This window comes from Pseudorca crassidens, chromosome 3 (genome assembly GCF_039906515.1).
Source record: "Pseudorca crassidens isolate mPseCra1 chromosome 3, mPseCra1.hap1, whole genome shotgun sequence".
Lineage (NCBI taxonomy): Eukaryota > Metazoa > Chordata > Mammalia > Artiodactyla > Delphinidae > Pseudorca > Pseudorca crassidens.
In genome coordinates this window covers 40521521-40537848 of record NC_090298.1, presented here as the reverse complement: position 1 = coordinate 40537848, position 16328 = coordinate 40521521, and the positions used below count along the sequence as shown (strand labels likewise).

The 16328-nt window shown below is 38.6% G+C and overlaps 1 protein-coding gene across 2 annotated transcripts in view; it reads right to left on the bottom strand.

Moving 5' to 3' along the window:
• The window catches only part of ITGA1 (integrin subunit alpha 1), a 171724-nt gene that overhangs the window by 143324 nt on the left and 12072 nt on the right, over window positions 1–16328 (bottom strand). The window lies entirely within an intron of this gene.

Here is a 16328-nt window from a genome sequence, read left to right as displayed (position 1 = left end):
ATGGAATCCAGGTTTGGACCTAGTTCTCCTGAAACCAAGCCAGGGTACTTTCTACTCCACCCCTTGTATTCAGCACTTCTAGTATATTAAACTCTTACTTTTTAGAAAAAGTAAGAAAGCCAAATAAGGGAAAACAAGTTTTGAAAAGATTAGTATCTTATTATGTCTGAACCAGACTAAATGTTTAATGGAAAAAATTCCTCAGATATGATTTCTTAGTAGATAGCATTTAAAGCTTTAGAATGTGTTAGATTTGAGAGGTTTTAAACTGTTCTAGACTGATTCCAAACTGACACAAGTTTATCACCCCAAGTGCTTCCATCTCTTTTTTGCTTTTAGGGAGCCAATTCTATCCAGGCAAAGGAACCCAGCTGCTAGGGGACACTCCTTGAAAACTTCGAAGAAAATCCCCATCTGCTGTAACCAGTCATAATACAGACACATTTTACTATTATGATTTTTCCTGTGATTCAGAATAAAAGTGAAAAGGCCTGGGAGGGAATAAACATACCACTTTCCAAAAATGCAGAGTATTGGAAAAAGAGCTTTGCCACCTCTCTGGGAGGGTTAAGCCTCCAAGACCCTAGGAGGAGATATGCAAGACTAGGCTCTGAGGACTGCTCCTCCCGGATGTGGCCTCAGGGTCCTTCCTCTGTAACCAGGACCCTGGTCTCTGAGCTGGCCTGGGCAGCTGATGGGTCAACTCTCTTTCAGTCTGTGAGCGAGCCCTTTCTTAATTGACTATATAATTCACAAAACAGTCCCTTCAATACCCCCCAGCTTCCCTATCCCTGCCTAAGAATGATAGTTTCTAGTGTGTTTATGGTGGCGGGGGGCAGGAAACATGAAAAGTTTATGCCATGACTCAGGAAAAATTATTTTAGATTAATAGAAATAAACACTAATGTGATGGTATAAGCTCCTGACCATGAGTAGCTATGTTCAACTGTCTGTAAGGCATCATTAATGTTCATCTTTCCCATAAAGAAATTGTCTTTATTTGAAAACAAGGATATCTGTTTCTATTTCTGCTGGCACACTGGTTTCCTTGCAGAACTGAAAATGTGCTCAGTGTTCATGGATATTTTTTGAGTCCCAAGGAGAAAATTTTTCAATATACCATCTAAAGCAGGTGAAATGTGTTGAGCATTTACTCTGGACCAATCATGATACAAGACGTCAAAAACCTCACTTAATGTTCAAAAAAACCCTATTAGTTTGGCACTTAGTTTACCAGTGAGGACACTGAAGTCAGTCACTGAAATAGTCCTTACTAGAGATACTGAATTCAGGAGGTCTAACTCCAGAGCCTTTCTGTTAAGTACCACCTAATGGTGTCTCCCTGTTGTACGTTGTTCCTACCTTTATGGAGTTATTGTGACTTAATTTATGTTTGGCGATACATTTAAAATTAATCTTCCTTAATTTATCAAGAATATAAGCCTACTTGCAATTACCAATTTAATTTTGTAAGATAACCTCACATTATCAAATTGCATCATAAACGTTAACTAGTACTACTGTAAAGACATCTTGCAATTAGGCACCTCTCTGGAGTAACAGTCTCAGATGACTGGACTGAGAAAGGTAATAACCTTTTTATTTTAGGATATTAGGATCATCTGGAAAAGGTGACTGCTAAGTAGACATTTATTTACATCCAATGCTATTGTTGAAAGGCTTCGGTCAGTGTTTTTCAAACACATAAGAGATCAGCCCTTCTCCATTCTTCCAACAAAGGCTCTAAAACTAGAGCCAAGACCAATCTTGGGCAGGAATACACTCACTAGTCCTCCTCCCAACTTCCACCCAAGCAAAGATCTCTCCAACCAAAGCCAATCATGGCCAGTGGTGAAAGAGACATGAACATGGGGGTGTAGGGTTGCTAGACAGCCAGTTAAATTTGAATTTCAGGTAAGCAATGAATAATCATTTAGAATAAGTCTGTCGTGTTCACTATTTCCCCCAGCCCCTAAATCTGACAACCTTAGGAAGGTGGAAGAGAAGCACTTACTATATGTTTTATATTTTTAACTTTGGCTTACCTCTAAATTGAGGCTTCACTGTAGGAGAGCAAAAATGCTGGTGGGTTTTGTTCTTTAAAATTTTTGTGGCCAACCCTGCTTAGCATTTGGTGCCCAAGAGGAAATCTGAATTTGTTTGCTAGTTGCTCCTCTTCCATGCGTGAAGTCTGACAGCCGGATTGGAAAACAATGCTGAGGCTAAGGACCAGTGTGTGTTGGGAGTGGGGAGGTACAATATCATCTTCCTCTTTCCTGGCTTCCATTTCCCTCCAGAGCCAAATGTCAGCTGGGGAAAAGCAGTGATAAGAAACGTAAGTGGCCTGAGGTGACCTCAAGACTTGTGACTGTGGAAGCCAGGTGCTCCCCGAGTCTCCTGAACTTCCATTGTGCTTCAGGACTCATACTGAATCTCCTACTGAGAACTGCCCAGTCTAAAAATGTAGTGATCCGCTGACTGACTTGGACTATTTAAATAAGCCACCATTTAAAATCTAGCAGTAGGACTGGTTCTTAAGTTCTTGCTGGTGAATCAGACATCCATCGGGATATCAGGAGCCCAAGAGCAAGACTGAAGTCAAGATTTAAGGGAAGTAGTCACATAAAAGAAAAAAAAATGTGCCAATTATTCAACTATTTTATATGGTTAGGTAATTTTTTTTTTTTTTCCCAAGCAGATATGAAGCCTGAAAGGGATTCAGGGTAAGGTTTTCCTAGCTAATTCGCATCTCTGCTCTGATGAAGAATGTAAGAGTTAAAACCTACTGGACTGGATGAACTAGTGATGGGATACCAGGCCCTAGAGTTGGACGGACATGGGTTCCAGGCTCAGCATCACCCTTGCTTCTTCCAGCAGATGGCTGAGCTGGGGTCTGAACAACGCCAATCTGGCTGCAGGCCTGTGCCTTTAACACGGTATAGAGTCTGCCTTGTATGGGATGTGGTAAATGTTAGTTCTCTTACTCCTACTGTTCTACAATAGTCAGTGGATATTTTCTTTTCTTTTAGCTCTCCAGCATCCACACTCTTCCTAGCTGGGGGAAGGGGTGGGATTTTAGGATACAGAGGAGTGAAGGAGTATAGAACAGTCCTTCATCCTGCCTCCTGGTCCAGGGAAGGTGAACATGTGACCTCTGGATAGCCAACCTGATGTTTCTGCACATTAAAGATTACTCTCAGAATCTCTGGTTGAGTTTTAAGTCCAGTGGATTGGTGGTGGTTGTCTGGGCCTGGCGATTCCATCGGCGGCATTGTCCTACACAGATATTTCTGCAGCAGAGATTTGACTATGCCTTCCTCTTTCTCTTCCTATCTAAGGCCTCCTCAACTTCTCCTAAAATATTTTTTTGTTGCTTCCAATACCAGAGTTGCTTTCTGTTGTTTGCAACTGACTTAGAAGTAGTAAGGGAATTGTGATTTTTTTATGACTTACATATGGCTGAAACACCCAGACAAGGAAAGCTGAGCAGTGGAAGAATGACATTCAAATAATCATTAACAGGTACCACAGGAATTAAGGTGACTAAATGGAAGAAAGGACAGCACCTATTGTTCAATCTAAGAATATTAATTTTGTTTGATTGGAAGTTTAATGGTGGGTTATGGCTGATATAATCCAACCTCAGTACCATATGAGCTTCTGTGGTTCAGTACACAGAGCCAGGACCTCCTAGGTGGGTAGTTATGGTTCTTTGTGTGCACACAGTGGTGTTCTTGAAGGGGTTACTGTTCCTGGCATGAAGTGAAATGTGCTTTTCTTTTTTAAAAATTAATTAATTAATTAATTTTAAAATAAAGACGCAGAGGTAGAGAATGAAATGTGCTTTTCTATGTTCCTCTTCCTTACTGGCTTGTTTTCACTTACAAAAGTACAGTTTTCACCTCCATCCTCTGGGCAATGAGGTGAGACATGCATTATGTATCCTAATATAAGGAAATAAAAATATTATAAGGACTGAGAACGATCGGCTAGCCCGTCTCTTGCTGAGGGTAACTGGATGGAGTGGGTCCACTTTTTCTGGTTATAACACCATCCTCGGCAGATGGTAGGGATTTATGACAGGAAGAAACTTCAGGTACTTCTTTTGCCTCACACCTCCATGGCTGATCTGGTGCCCAAGTGGTATGTATGGCAAATAGATGCAACAGGAAGGAGGAATAAAACTCAGTTAAATAGAGCTCTTATTAATTCCCAGGTATTTTGCTTAAATCATATTATTTATTCTTTGCAACTCTATGAGGAAAGTTTTATCATTTTTTTCCATTTTACAGATTAAACCTCATAAATCTAAATTTGAGGATCAAAAAGGTAACATGACTTGCCCAAGGTCACAGAGCCCATCTGTAGCAGAGCTAAGATTTTCCAGCTAAGAGCCAATGTTCTTACTGCTGCTGCCTGCTGACTGAGTGAAAGAAGACATTCAGAAGGTGACCCAGACTCAAATACCACCTTCTTAGGTGATTCCACCCAATTGTGTTATCTTCCTGTTGCTAACAATTTTAGCTTTCACTCTCTGTAAAATATACATCTTGTTCCATTTTACATAATTCTTGCATCCCAAGATTTATAAGCTCCATCCTTCAAGGAGCTACTTTTTTGTAACTCCCTTCACTATACTGAGCAATATATGTACATCAATAAATATTCACTATCAATCCTGTGAATTTATTATAGCAAGACAAAACACATAAGGTACAGTCAAACCTTGCAACGAGGCATTAAAGCTAAAGAAATACACTGCCCTCATCAACTTTTTAGAGTTGCCTTTTCAGTAATGGGGATAATTAATCTACAATTTCACAATTTTTCCTATGCTCCATCTCTTTTTCTCAGCCAGACCCTGACTGGTTTTGTGGCCACAGAACACCTTAGGGCCAACTGGCCTAGTAGGTGATGAAGGGCCAACGTTTAACCTGGTTGCAGATAAGAAACACCTGGAGAGTGTTAACAAAAATAAACAAATAGGACTTAATGAAACTTAAAAGCTTTTGCACAGCAAAGGAAAGCATAAACAAGATGAAAAGACAACCCTCAGAATGGGAAAAAATATTTGCAAATGAAGCAACTGACAAAGGATTAATCTCCAAAATTTACAAGCAGCTCATGCAGCTCAATATCAAAAAAATAAACAACCTAATCCAAAAATGGGCAGAAGATCTAAATAGACATTTCTCCAAAGAAGATATACCAATTGCCAACAAACACATGAAAGGATGCTCAACATCACTCATCATTAGAGAAATGCACACCAAAACTACAATGAGGTATCACCTCACACCAGGCAGAATGGCCATCATCAAAAAATCTACAAACAGTAAATGCTGGAGAGGGTGTGCAGAAAAGGGAAGCCTCTTGCACTGTTGGTGGGAATGTAAATTGATACAGCCACTATGGAGAACAGTATGGAGGTTCCTTAAAAAACTAAAAATAGAACTACCACATGACCCAGCAATCCCACTACTGGGCATATACCCTGAGAAAACCATACTTCAAAAAGAATCATGTACCACAATGTTCACTGCAGCTCTATTTACAATAGCCAGGACATGGAAGCAAACTAAGTGTCCATTGACAGATGAATGGATAAAGATGTGGCACATATATACAATGGAATATTACTCAGCCATAAAAAGAAACGAAACTGAGTTATTTGTAGTGAGGTGGATGGATCTAGATGATGGATCTAGTCTGTCATACAGAGTGAAGTAAGTCAGAAAGAGGAAAACAAATACCATATGCTAACACATATATATGGAATCTAAAAAGAAAAAAAAGGTTCTGAAGAACCTAGGGACAGGACAGGAATTGAGACGCAGACATAGAGAATGGACTTGAGGACACGGGGAGGGGGAAGGGTAAGCTGGGATGAAGTGAGAGAGTGGCATGGACATATATACACTACCAAATGTAAAACAGATAGCTAGTGGGAAGCAGCCACATAGCACAGGGAGATCAGCTCGGTGCTTTGTGCCCACCTAGAGGGGTGGGGTAGGGAGGGTGGGAGGGAGACACAAGAAGGAGGAGATATGGGGATATATGTATATGTATAGCTGATTCACTTTGTTATAAAGCAGAAACTAACACACCATTGTAGAGCAATTATACTCCAATAAAGATGTTTAAAAAAATAAAAAGTTTAAAAAAAAAAGAAAGAAAAACCTGGGGAGCATTTTTTAAATGTACAGATGCTTGGATTCCTTTCCCCAAATATTCTGACTTAATTGCCTGGGGTGGGGCCAGTCATCATGTGATTTTAAAACTCCCTAGCTGCCTGGTTTGAGAACCACTGGCCAAACTGAAAGAACATTCCGGTAAAAATAAAGACCTGTGTTTTCTCATTACCTAGTTCTTTGGGACAGCAAGCAAAGTTGATAGGGGAGGAAAAGTAACAAGGAGGAAAGTGGCAGGACTGTGCAACTTGGCATGTCATTGGAATGTGGCAAACTATTTAAATATATTTGTACAGTTGAAAATTTTTGTGTACCTACTGACAAAATGTTTTAAACAACTGTTTCTCTCCTGATGCTCAAGTTTAAAGGCCCCTAACAACTTTGAACATATGGGAGTATTGGCAAAGCATTGTAAAACATGACCCTCAGCTCTGGAATTTGCTCCTTCTAACAGGCTGCTCTCTTTAGCAGTCAGCCAAACCCCAAATTTGGCAGCTTTTGGAATATGGTGCAAAATAGATTCTTTTTAAACCTGAGAGTCACTGAAGATTTATTTTGCTGGAAAGATACCACTTCCTCTCACTGTTGTGGCCTCTCCCGTTGCGGAGCACAGGCTCCGGACGCGCAGGCTCAGCGGCCATGGCTCACGGGCCCAGCCGCTCCGCGGCATGTGGGATCTTCCCGTACTGGGGCACGAACCTGTGTCCCCTGCATCGGCAGGCGGACTCTCAATCACTGCGCCACCAGGGAAGCCCAAGATACCACTTTTAAAAATAAGAAACAATTATTGCTACTGCACCAAGTAGAATCAGGGATCTGCAAGGGTGCCTAGGAAATCAAGTGCCACCCATCTTTCCGCAATCTACTGATGAAGAAATGGAGGTTCAAAAGGATGAAATGATTTCAAGTCACACAACCAACCGGTAGGGCCTGGGCACATCCTGATCTGATTCACAGGCCAGTTCTCACGTCTGTCCTACCACAGCCAGAGTCCTCTGAGAATGGCATAGATGACTTCTTCTGTGATTCATAGTTATTCAGAAAGGCGATGCTTTTGCAAATGCTTATACACAGTCTTTTTTGTAACTATGGCAAAAAGCATGTACATTACACTGTAATTTTTGGTGTGCAACATCCTTTTTATAGTCTCAAATATAAAATCTGGCTGTATTACTTTCTTGACTCTGACAATTAAAGTTTCTAATTCATTTAGAAGGACATATGTGAACCCATGCATCAAATGCAAATCTAAGAGCTTTAAAATCTACAGCAAACCGTTATAAAAAGGCTGGGTCTTTCTCCACATTTCCTGTCTACTCACACCATTTCCCACTATATTTTACTGTGACCCAGAGAGAGTATAAGAGCTAGAGATAAGGGTGAAAATGATTCCCAGAAAGGCAGGAAAAATTCTAACACTTATTAAGCTCTGTCAAGTTCTAGGCAAGGAGTTAGGCCCAAATTTACTACAGTGATAACAGACTCATTTTCTTAAAAATATATTACTACATTTAATGAGGCAGAGAACTAATTGTGTCTCAGCTCTTCCCACTTCCCCACATTCCACACATTCTTCCACTTCCTTTCACCCAGGCTGAGAATACCGCTGAGACACACAGGGTCAGAGCACTATTCCCAGAGTTCACTCCTCCTCATAAAGTAGACTGTGTTCTTTTCTCCCTTCTGCAGAAAATTTCCCTTCCTTCCACAACACCCAATCCATGTTGGCCATTTAGTAAAATGTACTACTGAGGACAGAAGTTGTTATTGTTTATGAAGGTTATTTTCCTGAATTTTGTACCAAGGATAAAATGGTGCATAAAGAGATAGGAAAGACCCCAGGTCTTCCTGCCGGCCAGCCTCTGGGCTTTCCCCAGGCCCAAGTCAGCTCTCTGGCACTTCCCGCTTGACAGCAGGCCCAGAAGCCTGTTTCCCTTTCCCCAAGGAGGCCACCATCACCCACTCTACCCTGGACAACCTCTTTTCCAAGAATGGCTGTGGAGAGGACATGATGTCCTGCTCCCCGTCTTACTGAGCAACAAGCTCTCTTTTCTGGTTTAATTGTTTTGCTGTTAAGTCATGAGAGAGAAACAGGAGATAACAAAAATATGGAAAATACAATGGTTCTAGCATCTTTCTCTTCTTTTCAGTCATGGTCTCCTGTTTGTATTTCTGATTCCACTGATGCCTTTTTCACTTCTTTCTGAGAGTAGGAAGCAGCATAACCTCCTTTCTCCATGATGTCTCTTCTCAGGTTTGTTGACTCTTTACTGCAGAGCTTAGAGAGAGCTTAGGGATTACAGGGACCAATACTTAGAAGAAAAAAATTTACCAAGTAAATTTGAGAGGAATGCTTTCAGTTTCCTTTGCCTCATTTCTCTAGAAACTAATGCAAGATCAGTATGAGCTTCTGGAATTTAGCAGTTTAAGCTCCGACTGCACCTCCTCAGTGAAGCCAGGCTGAGTTAAGAGCACCCTTTGAGCTCTCAGATTCCCACACAGTTCTTATTCCTGTACCTATTGCAGTGCTATGATTGCTTGTTTTCTTTCTGTCTCTGCCCATCCTAGACTGGGTTTCCCTTGAAGGAAGGGACTGTGATCTTCTCTATTCACCTCATATCTCTGGGGGCTGGCAGACTGCCTGGCACATAGTAGGTATTTAGTAAGTGGTTGCCAGAAGAACGAAATGATTCTCAGAAGAAGAAAGGCAGGAGGCAGTCTTTCTCTAGCAGAAGATAAACAGTTGTTCGAAGAATGGACAAATGGACTTCAAAGCTGGGTTTGAGTCTCAGTCATGTTTCTGAGAACCTGTCTTGCCCCAAGATGAAGAATTATTTGATAAAGGAGGGTTTAGGGCATTTTTAGAATCTCATATTGGTCTTTGTTCACTTACCCCAACTGCCTCCCCGTGTGCACTGGTGACAAGAAAATGCGTAAGAAATTGGAATAGGATGGATCAAACAGGAATGTGGACTCTATGAAAAACTCTCGTTTGAGCGACTTTGAGCAAGTTACCAACACTCTCTGGGCCTCGGCTGACATCCGTATCATGAAGTGAGTAGGTCAGATGACATAAAAGTTTCCATACATCATTAACCTTTTATGATTCTAAATGATTCAGAGCCGTGTAGTACAATGCATTTTCAATCTTCCTCTCCTTCACCTCATCAAAAAAAAAAAAAAAAGTGACTTCTACCATTGTCAACAATATACTTGGAGAGGAAGAAAAAACTCTAAATTATGGTCACAGGATCAATGAGCTGAACCACAAGGTTAAAATGTTTTATATCCACAGAGCAATTTTTCACACTGCTGTCAAACAAAAATTTCTAGTTGATGTTTACACTAGGACTTGACGAAAAATTCCACACATAAAACTTCTGGAACTTAGACTTGAACTCAGAGGACCTCCTACCTCTGAATACATTTTACAGCTAAAATCTATTGGGATGTTTTTCTTTAACAAGTATTCATCTTTCAACAATTATGTAAGTTTTCTTATTAAGACTATTAAGGTATGGTAAAACTCTGGCTATCTGGAACTGCCATTCTAGGTATGGCAGATAGCTAAAGATTTCTTTAAGTTTGATTATCTTTTAATGATTTTTGGAGAAAAGTAATTTTGAAAGAGGATCCATTTCCTTGACTTCTGAATGTAATTCAATCCTTTCCTCAATATGAACGCCAGCTATTGTAACACAGTAATGTCCTCAGGCCCCAGTGAAAGCCTCTAAGCCTTAGACTTTTTCCTTTCGATGGTGATTCAGGATCCACCCGAGCTGTCATTTCTCACTGCAGTCACCTCCCTGTCAGCTTGGCCATTTGTGGTCATCTCTCCTTGATATCTAATTTGCTGATTAAAGCCACGGACACATATCTTAATTCATCTTTGCATACCGAAGTAGCATAGTTTCTGCTACTTAAGGTGCTACTATGTTACAATAATGCATGAATTAAGATAGGAGGCTTACAACTTTTTTAAAAGACAAGCTTGCTAAAACTAAGTGTGAAATAGTAACAGATGCTGAGTAAAGGCTTGAGGGGCTTGGTTTAATATATAGACTTACAACAGTTTCTGTACACTTTCTAATCCTCAACTATATTTCAGACTAGAATGACATACAATTGAGTTCCTGATTTTTCATGAGAGATGAAAAATAACAGTGGTAGGTAAATAAAAATACATACAAAATGACTGCAACAAAGCTTGGTCAATTACATAAAATTTAGTGTTACCGAATCATTTTTCTATTTCTAGGTACATTTGACCTACTCCAAACAGAAAATTGAGGAATGGACTGGCATTCTTGTATTTTTAGAGAGTTGCTTGATTGGGCACCTTATCACAGTCACCAGCTATGTGATTTTGGACAAATTATTTAACCTCTTTTGTTTTCTTACCTGAAAATAGTACTGACGAAACCTTTCTCATAGGACTCTTCAAAGAATTAAATATTTCCTTTTAAAGCACTTCCCACAGGTCTGGTCTTTAATAAGCACGTGGTTACTTTTATTTTAACAGGTTGTCCATTCCTGGAGTTGGGACAGTGGTGCCAACCCTGTGCATGGCCAGGCATGTGGCTGCAAAGACACTGTTCTCTGGTATTTGCTGTCTGGCAGATACTGCCCTGCCTCAGTACTGGGTGTTCTGGAACCAAATGTGGCAGCCTAAGTTGAAATAAGCTCTAAGTCCTCTAGGTCTCCTCCTTTATAGAAAAACAGGCATTCTAAAGAATGTGGGCAATGTTAAGGGATGAAGGAAAGGGAACCTAAAAGAAGACTGGTAATCCAAATCCCTACAATTTATCATAAATGTCACAATCTTTAGCAACTGGCATCTAGAAATATAAGACCTTCCCATACTGATGTCAATTGTTACAGAATTAAAGTATTCGCTGTCAAAAGCAAAAATGATAGTGTCAGCAGACTTGCATACAACTAAAGTGCTGCACACAAAAGTGGATTTTCCTTGAGAAAACACATTAGCTTCTCCTAAATTTAAACGAATAAATTCACAATATCCCAGTGTCCTTCCCGGTGTTCTTTACCACAACAGAATACACTAACATGTTTCTTAAGATAGAGAAATTAAATACTGAAAAATAAATGGGCTATCTTTCAATTCGTATACTTGGAAATCTACAAAGAACACTCTAAAATATGGATGAGAATAGAGATGGTGATGCTGTATCAAACACTTCCTAAAAACGAAGAATTCTTGCCATGTAAAGAAACATGATGAATGAGATTTTATCATCTCCACTTCAGCTTAACAAATATCTTTTGCCAATGCCTTTTCATAGTCTTTCTAATTTAACTATCTCCTTCCTGAACTTAGCCAATCTCTTTTTTATTTCTAGTAAAGTTTACCTGCTACTTGATGATGTTAAGTAACTCCTCAAGTTGTTCTAGGCCATTACTAGAGGCTTTATTCTTCAACATCTTAATTAGCTGCATTGCTGACTTTGAATCTTTTCTAAGTAAGGCATCCTTGATACACAGAAGTATTATACTTGCATCTCAACTCCGTTAGAAACCATTTTGGCTTTTCTGTAACACTTTTGCACTAAACTTCTAAATTGAGAATTCATCAGCAATACACACAATGCATTACGAAAATCTTGAATAGCACTTTTCTAAACTACTAAATCTTTTAAAATACGTAAACTGAATCACAGCACAAAGTTTAAATACGCTAACATCAACATGAAGAAAACTTTTATTTAGGGCTTTAAAAACTTTATCTGAAATTGTTTATTCTTTTTATAATTGCTTTTACACCCCCATTTTAGTTGTTCTTCACTAACTGGGAACTCATTTGCTGAAAAATATGTATCAACAAAATTATGGGCTGGTCAAAATCAATTTTTAGAACAGGTATAACTCTGCAAAGTTTATGTCACAACTCTGGCACTTGTGGTCCCACAGGGAGTAAAAGAGGAAGTGGTGAGGGAATCAAAGATGCAGATTAGGGTAGGAGACATGAGGGCTAAGGGCCATATAGCAGTAACCCTTCGACATGAATGAAACAGAGCTTGCTAATAATCCCTGTACTATGGGGATCCTGAGAAAAATCTTTTAATAAATTAAATCATCACCCAATGTATTTTTTTAAAACTAACTTTTCATACACTAAATTAGTAAATGTACATGTATGTTAAGATCCACTTAAAAAACATAAACAAAAGTAATTTAGTTTTTGCCCCCTGACTTAGAAATTTTTATCTTAAGAACTTTTAAAAATTCAGCTTTTTATGAAATCAATATTTTAACTATTCTACATGTATATCTCTAGTACACTATAGAGATATGTAGGGGAAAAATAATTATCTGACTATATTAAGTGTTGAAATCTATAAACACCTGTGCTTTGTTATATATAATACAGAGAATGAAGTAGCACTTAAAGAGATTAAATATTGCTGTTTCCCTATGCTTTGATGCCTGGCCCTCTTTTATTTCTAGTTTTACTAATACTTCCTAGGTCATTTTTTTTTCTCCATGATTTCAGGTCTGCTTATATGCTGAACATTTCTTGTATTATTATCCCTGGCCAAATGCTTTTTCCTGAATTTCAGAACTGTATGCACAACTGCCTAAGGGACCTTCTTCTGGAGATTGATTCATTCGGTCATTCATTTAGTCATCTTTTTTTTTTTTTTTTTTCCGAGCATCTACTCTGTGCCAGGGTTTGTTCTTAGCATTGGGGATATAGCAATGACCTAATAGACAATAATCTCTGCCTTCCTGGAGCTTACATTCTAGATAGATGATAAGCAAAACAACTAAGTGAAATTAAGCGTTACAGAGAAAAATAAGACAAGGAAGGATAAGGGAATCTTGGAGAAGGTACATTTTTTAAAAAGGCTGGTTTAGGAAGACTTCATGGAGCAGGTGATATTTTGAGCAAAAACCTGAAGGGAGTAAGTAAGCATATAACAGTCTGGTGGAAAAGCATTACAGCTGTCCCACAGGCACTTCAAACCAGATTCCAAACTGAACTTACTGTTTTTCCTTGCAAGTCAGCTTCTCTTCCTATGTCTGAATTATGCCCTAATATCTCCCACCAGTCAAGAAAAAACCCCTGAGATTTACCCCTAGACTCTACTCCTTCCATAACTCTGAACAAACCTCACGTCCCTCTGAGCCTATCTCCTAATACCTCCTCTTGACTGTTCATTCTTACTGCCTTTGTTTAGACCATCATCATTTTCCTCTTAAATTTTTCTAATAAGTGTTCTCTTAATCTGTCTCCTTGCCTCCAATCTTGCCTCCTCCAATGCATCCTTTATGCTGCCAGTGATATTTGTGAAATGCAAAGTTTATCATGCCATTCTCCTGTTTAAACTTTTCAGTGGTTTCTCATAATGGTCGAACCTACTCTTTATTGTGGCATGGAGGGTCTGATATGATTAGTAAACTTGCCCCGCCCTCCTCCTCTTCCTGATAACCTCTCCAGGTTTATCATTTTAAGTACATTTACTGGCTCTTGCTCTAAAGTTCCTTCTAAAAGCGACCCCTTGCAACATTGTGCCCTCTCATACTTTCTACAAGTTACTTTTATCCAGTGATTTGTTTACATGTTTCTTCCCTAAACCCAGCTCAGTACTGGGTTCAAACAGGTACTAAAAAGATGAACGGATAAAATTAAATGTACTGCCCTTGATGACTGGTGTAATATAAATATGGATGCCTCATATCTAAGCTCTGGCCACAGGCGAAAGAATTTCTCTCTACTCAAACTCTAAGAAACACCTTAGAAACCCCTTTTCAACATGTAATTCAACATATCCCGATACTGAATACAAACTGCCGGTTTTATTTACTTGGAAAACCATCTGATTTAAAAGCAAAATAGTATCTTCCCAACAAACAGCTTCTACTTTGCGGAATTCACATATACACCATTTCATCCGTGTACTTTTTTTTAGCAACAAAGAGAATTTCAGTTCCAGAATATATGAACTGCAGAAATTATGAGTCACTTCTGTTAAAGATACTGTGAGTTTGATATCTGGTTACAGGGATTAAAAAAGGAAACTAAAGTTAATGACTGAAAGTAACTAGAGATAAAAGAGAATTAGCTTTACAAAGCTATTCTAGTGGCACCTGGGGGTGGGGGGGAATCCAACTTGTATATAAGGGAGTAATGAAAGTGAAATCCAGCATCAACTGTCCAGACGTAAAATTAGCAAAATATTTAACATATAATAGACCAGGAATAGCAAAACGTAATTTTATATGTATCATATCTGGAACAAAATGAAACAAATTGCAAACTTCTCATTTATTGAGCCTAGTGAGGGAAGCAATCTTTGTTTACAACAAGCACCTTATGGTAAATGGAAACTTACAGTACAACATTGCATTAATGTGAGAGGTATGTTATTGACAGTGTTTCCATTTGTTACCATAGTCATTCCTTATTAATGAAGAGCAATTGGAATTAAACTAGTGCATATGATTTCCAGAGACCTATGGTTCATTTTGTTTTCTATAGAATAGTAAAAACTAATTATTTGAATTAATTTTGTATTTTATATGCTATCACTATTTTGATATTTACACCTATGCATCTAGGAAGATTTATACTCTTGATAATGGTATTGGTATAATATGTAACTTTTTAAAAATACAAATTCTTAAAGATATTTTAAATATGTTATAGACATATAAACAGGCTTTCATTTAGAGTTTTATAGATAATTTAATTGAATATTGGCAGCTTAGCTCTCTTAAAACTCAAATCTTTTTCTCTATGGCTGGCAACCCTAGGCAGAGATTAAGTAGCACAGGGAGAATAAGCTATTGCTTATGTTTATCAGCTTTGATTATACACAGCAATCAACTGGAGATGTTAAGATACAGATTGCAGTTCAATAGGTTTAGTGTACAGCCCTGGATTCCAGTTTCTAACAAGCTCTCAGGAGATGCTGCTGGTCCATGGACCACACTTTTGAATAGCAAGGCATGAATCAAGGGTCTCAGTCTTGATGCCTATTGGAATCACCTGGGAGCTTTAATAATAATTTAAAAAAAACACTCCAGCATTGCTAGGGGTGTAAGGTTATTTAGTCTGGGGTCCAGTCTGGGTATAGAGTTTTTAAAACTCCCAAGGTGAAGCTAAGAGGCGGCTAAATTTGAGAACTTATGTCCTAATATGTATTGGTCAGACTTACCATAAGCTTTTATTTCCCCTGGTTTTTATTACCAAGGATAACAGCTAGGAATAACCAGTTCTGCATAGATTATGAGCACGAGGCCCCAAATCTCCAAATTCTTCCTGAGAATATGATGCATTATCAATCAGGTTCTAACATTAAGAATCTTAGTGACTTCATATCTACACTCCTACCAAATTATTAATAACATACTTTTAATGGTATCTTAAATATTCATGAATTATAACGGAACGACAATCTGAATTATTTTGATTAGGAAGTACAATAGACATATAAAAATGTGGTTTTAAAGTATATGGAGGTGTCCACCCCCAACTACAGATAAAAAGGTTCAGATTAGTTAGGAAGTTTAAAAAAAATAATCCCCAAACCTGGCACTTACACCGGGAGAAAGGCTCAGACACAGACAGGACAAGCAAGAGTTTACTTAGTGTCCTTATTTGAAGCAGGCACCACTGATCCTGGAGTTACAGACTGAATTATCACTCTTTCTTCATAAGGCCTTTCCTAATTATTTTGCTAAGCTGAGATGTGTAACAGGTCAAGATGCAATTACATTTCAAGGCCCCCTCCCTAACTCTTGGAAAAAATAATGAAAATATTTTAAACTCTCAGCTATTTGCCGAAATTCCCTAAGTATGGTAAAGAGCTGGAGTACAAATCAACTGCCACATACTAATGATGTGACTTAAACTTTCTGAACAGGCTTTCTCACCCCTAAAATAGGGCGTAGAGAAAGTCCATTAAGAATGTAAAAGCAAATACAAATTCAAGGTAGCATTAAGTATTTAACTATGATAAGCCACAAAATAAATACATAAATGGTGTAGCAGTGCAAAGAACTCAAGTCCAGACTGGGGACTACTTCTAGGTTTGCCACTAATAGCCCATAAGCAAATCACATACCTTAGCCTCATTTTAAAAATAAAGGCACCTTAAATAGATTATCCTGAGA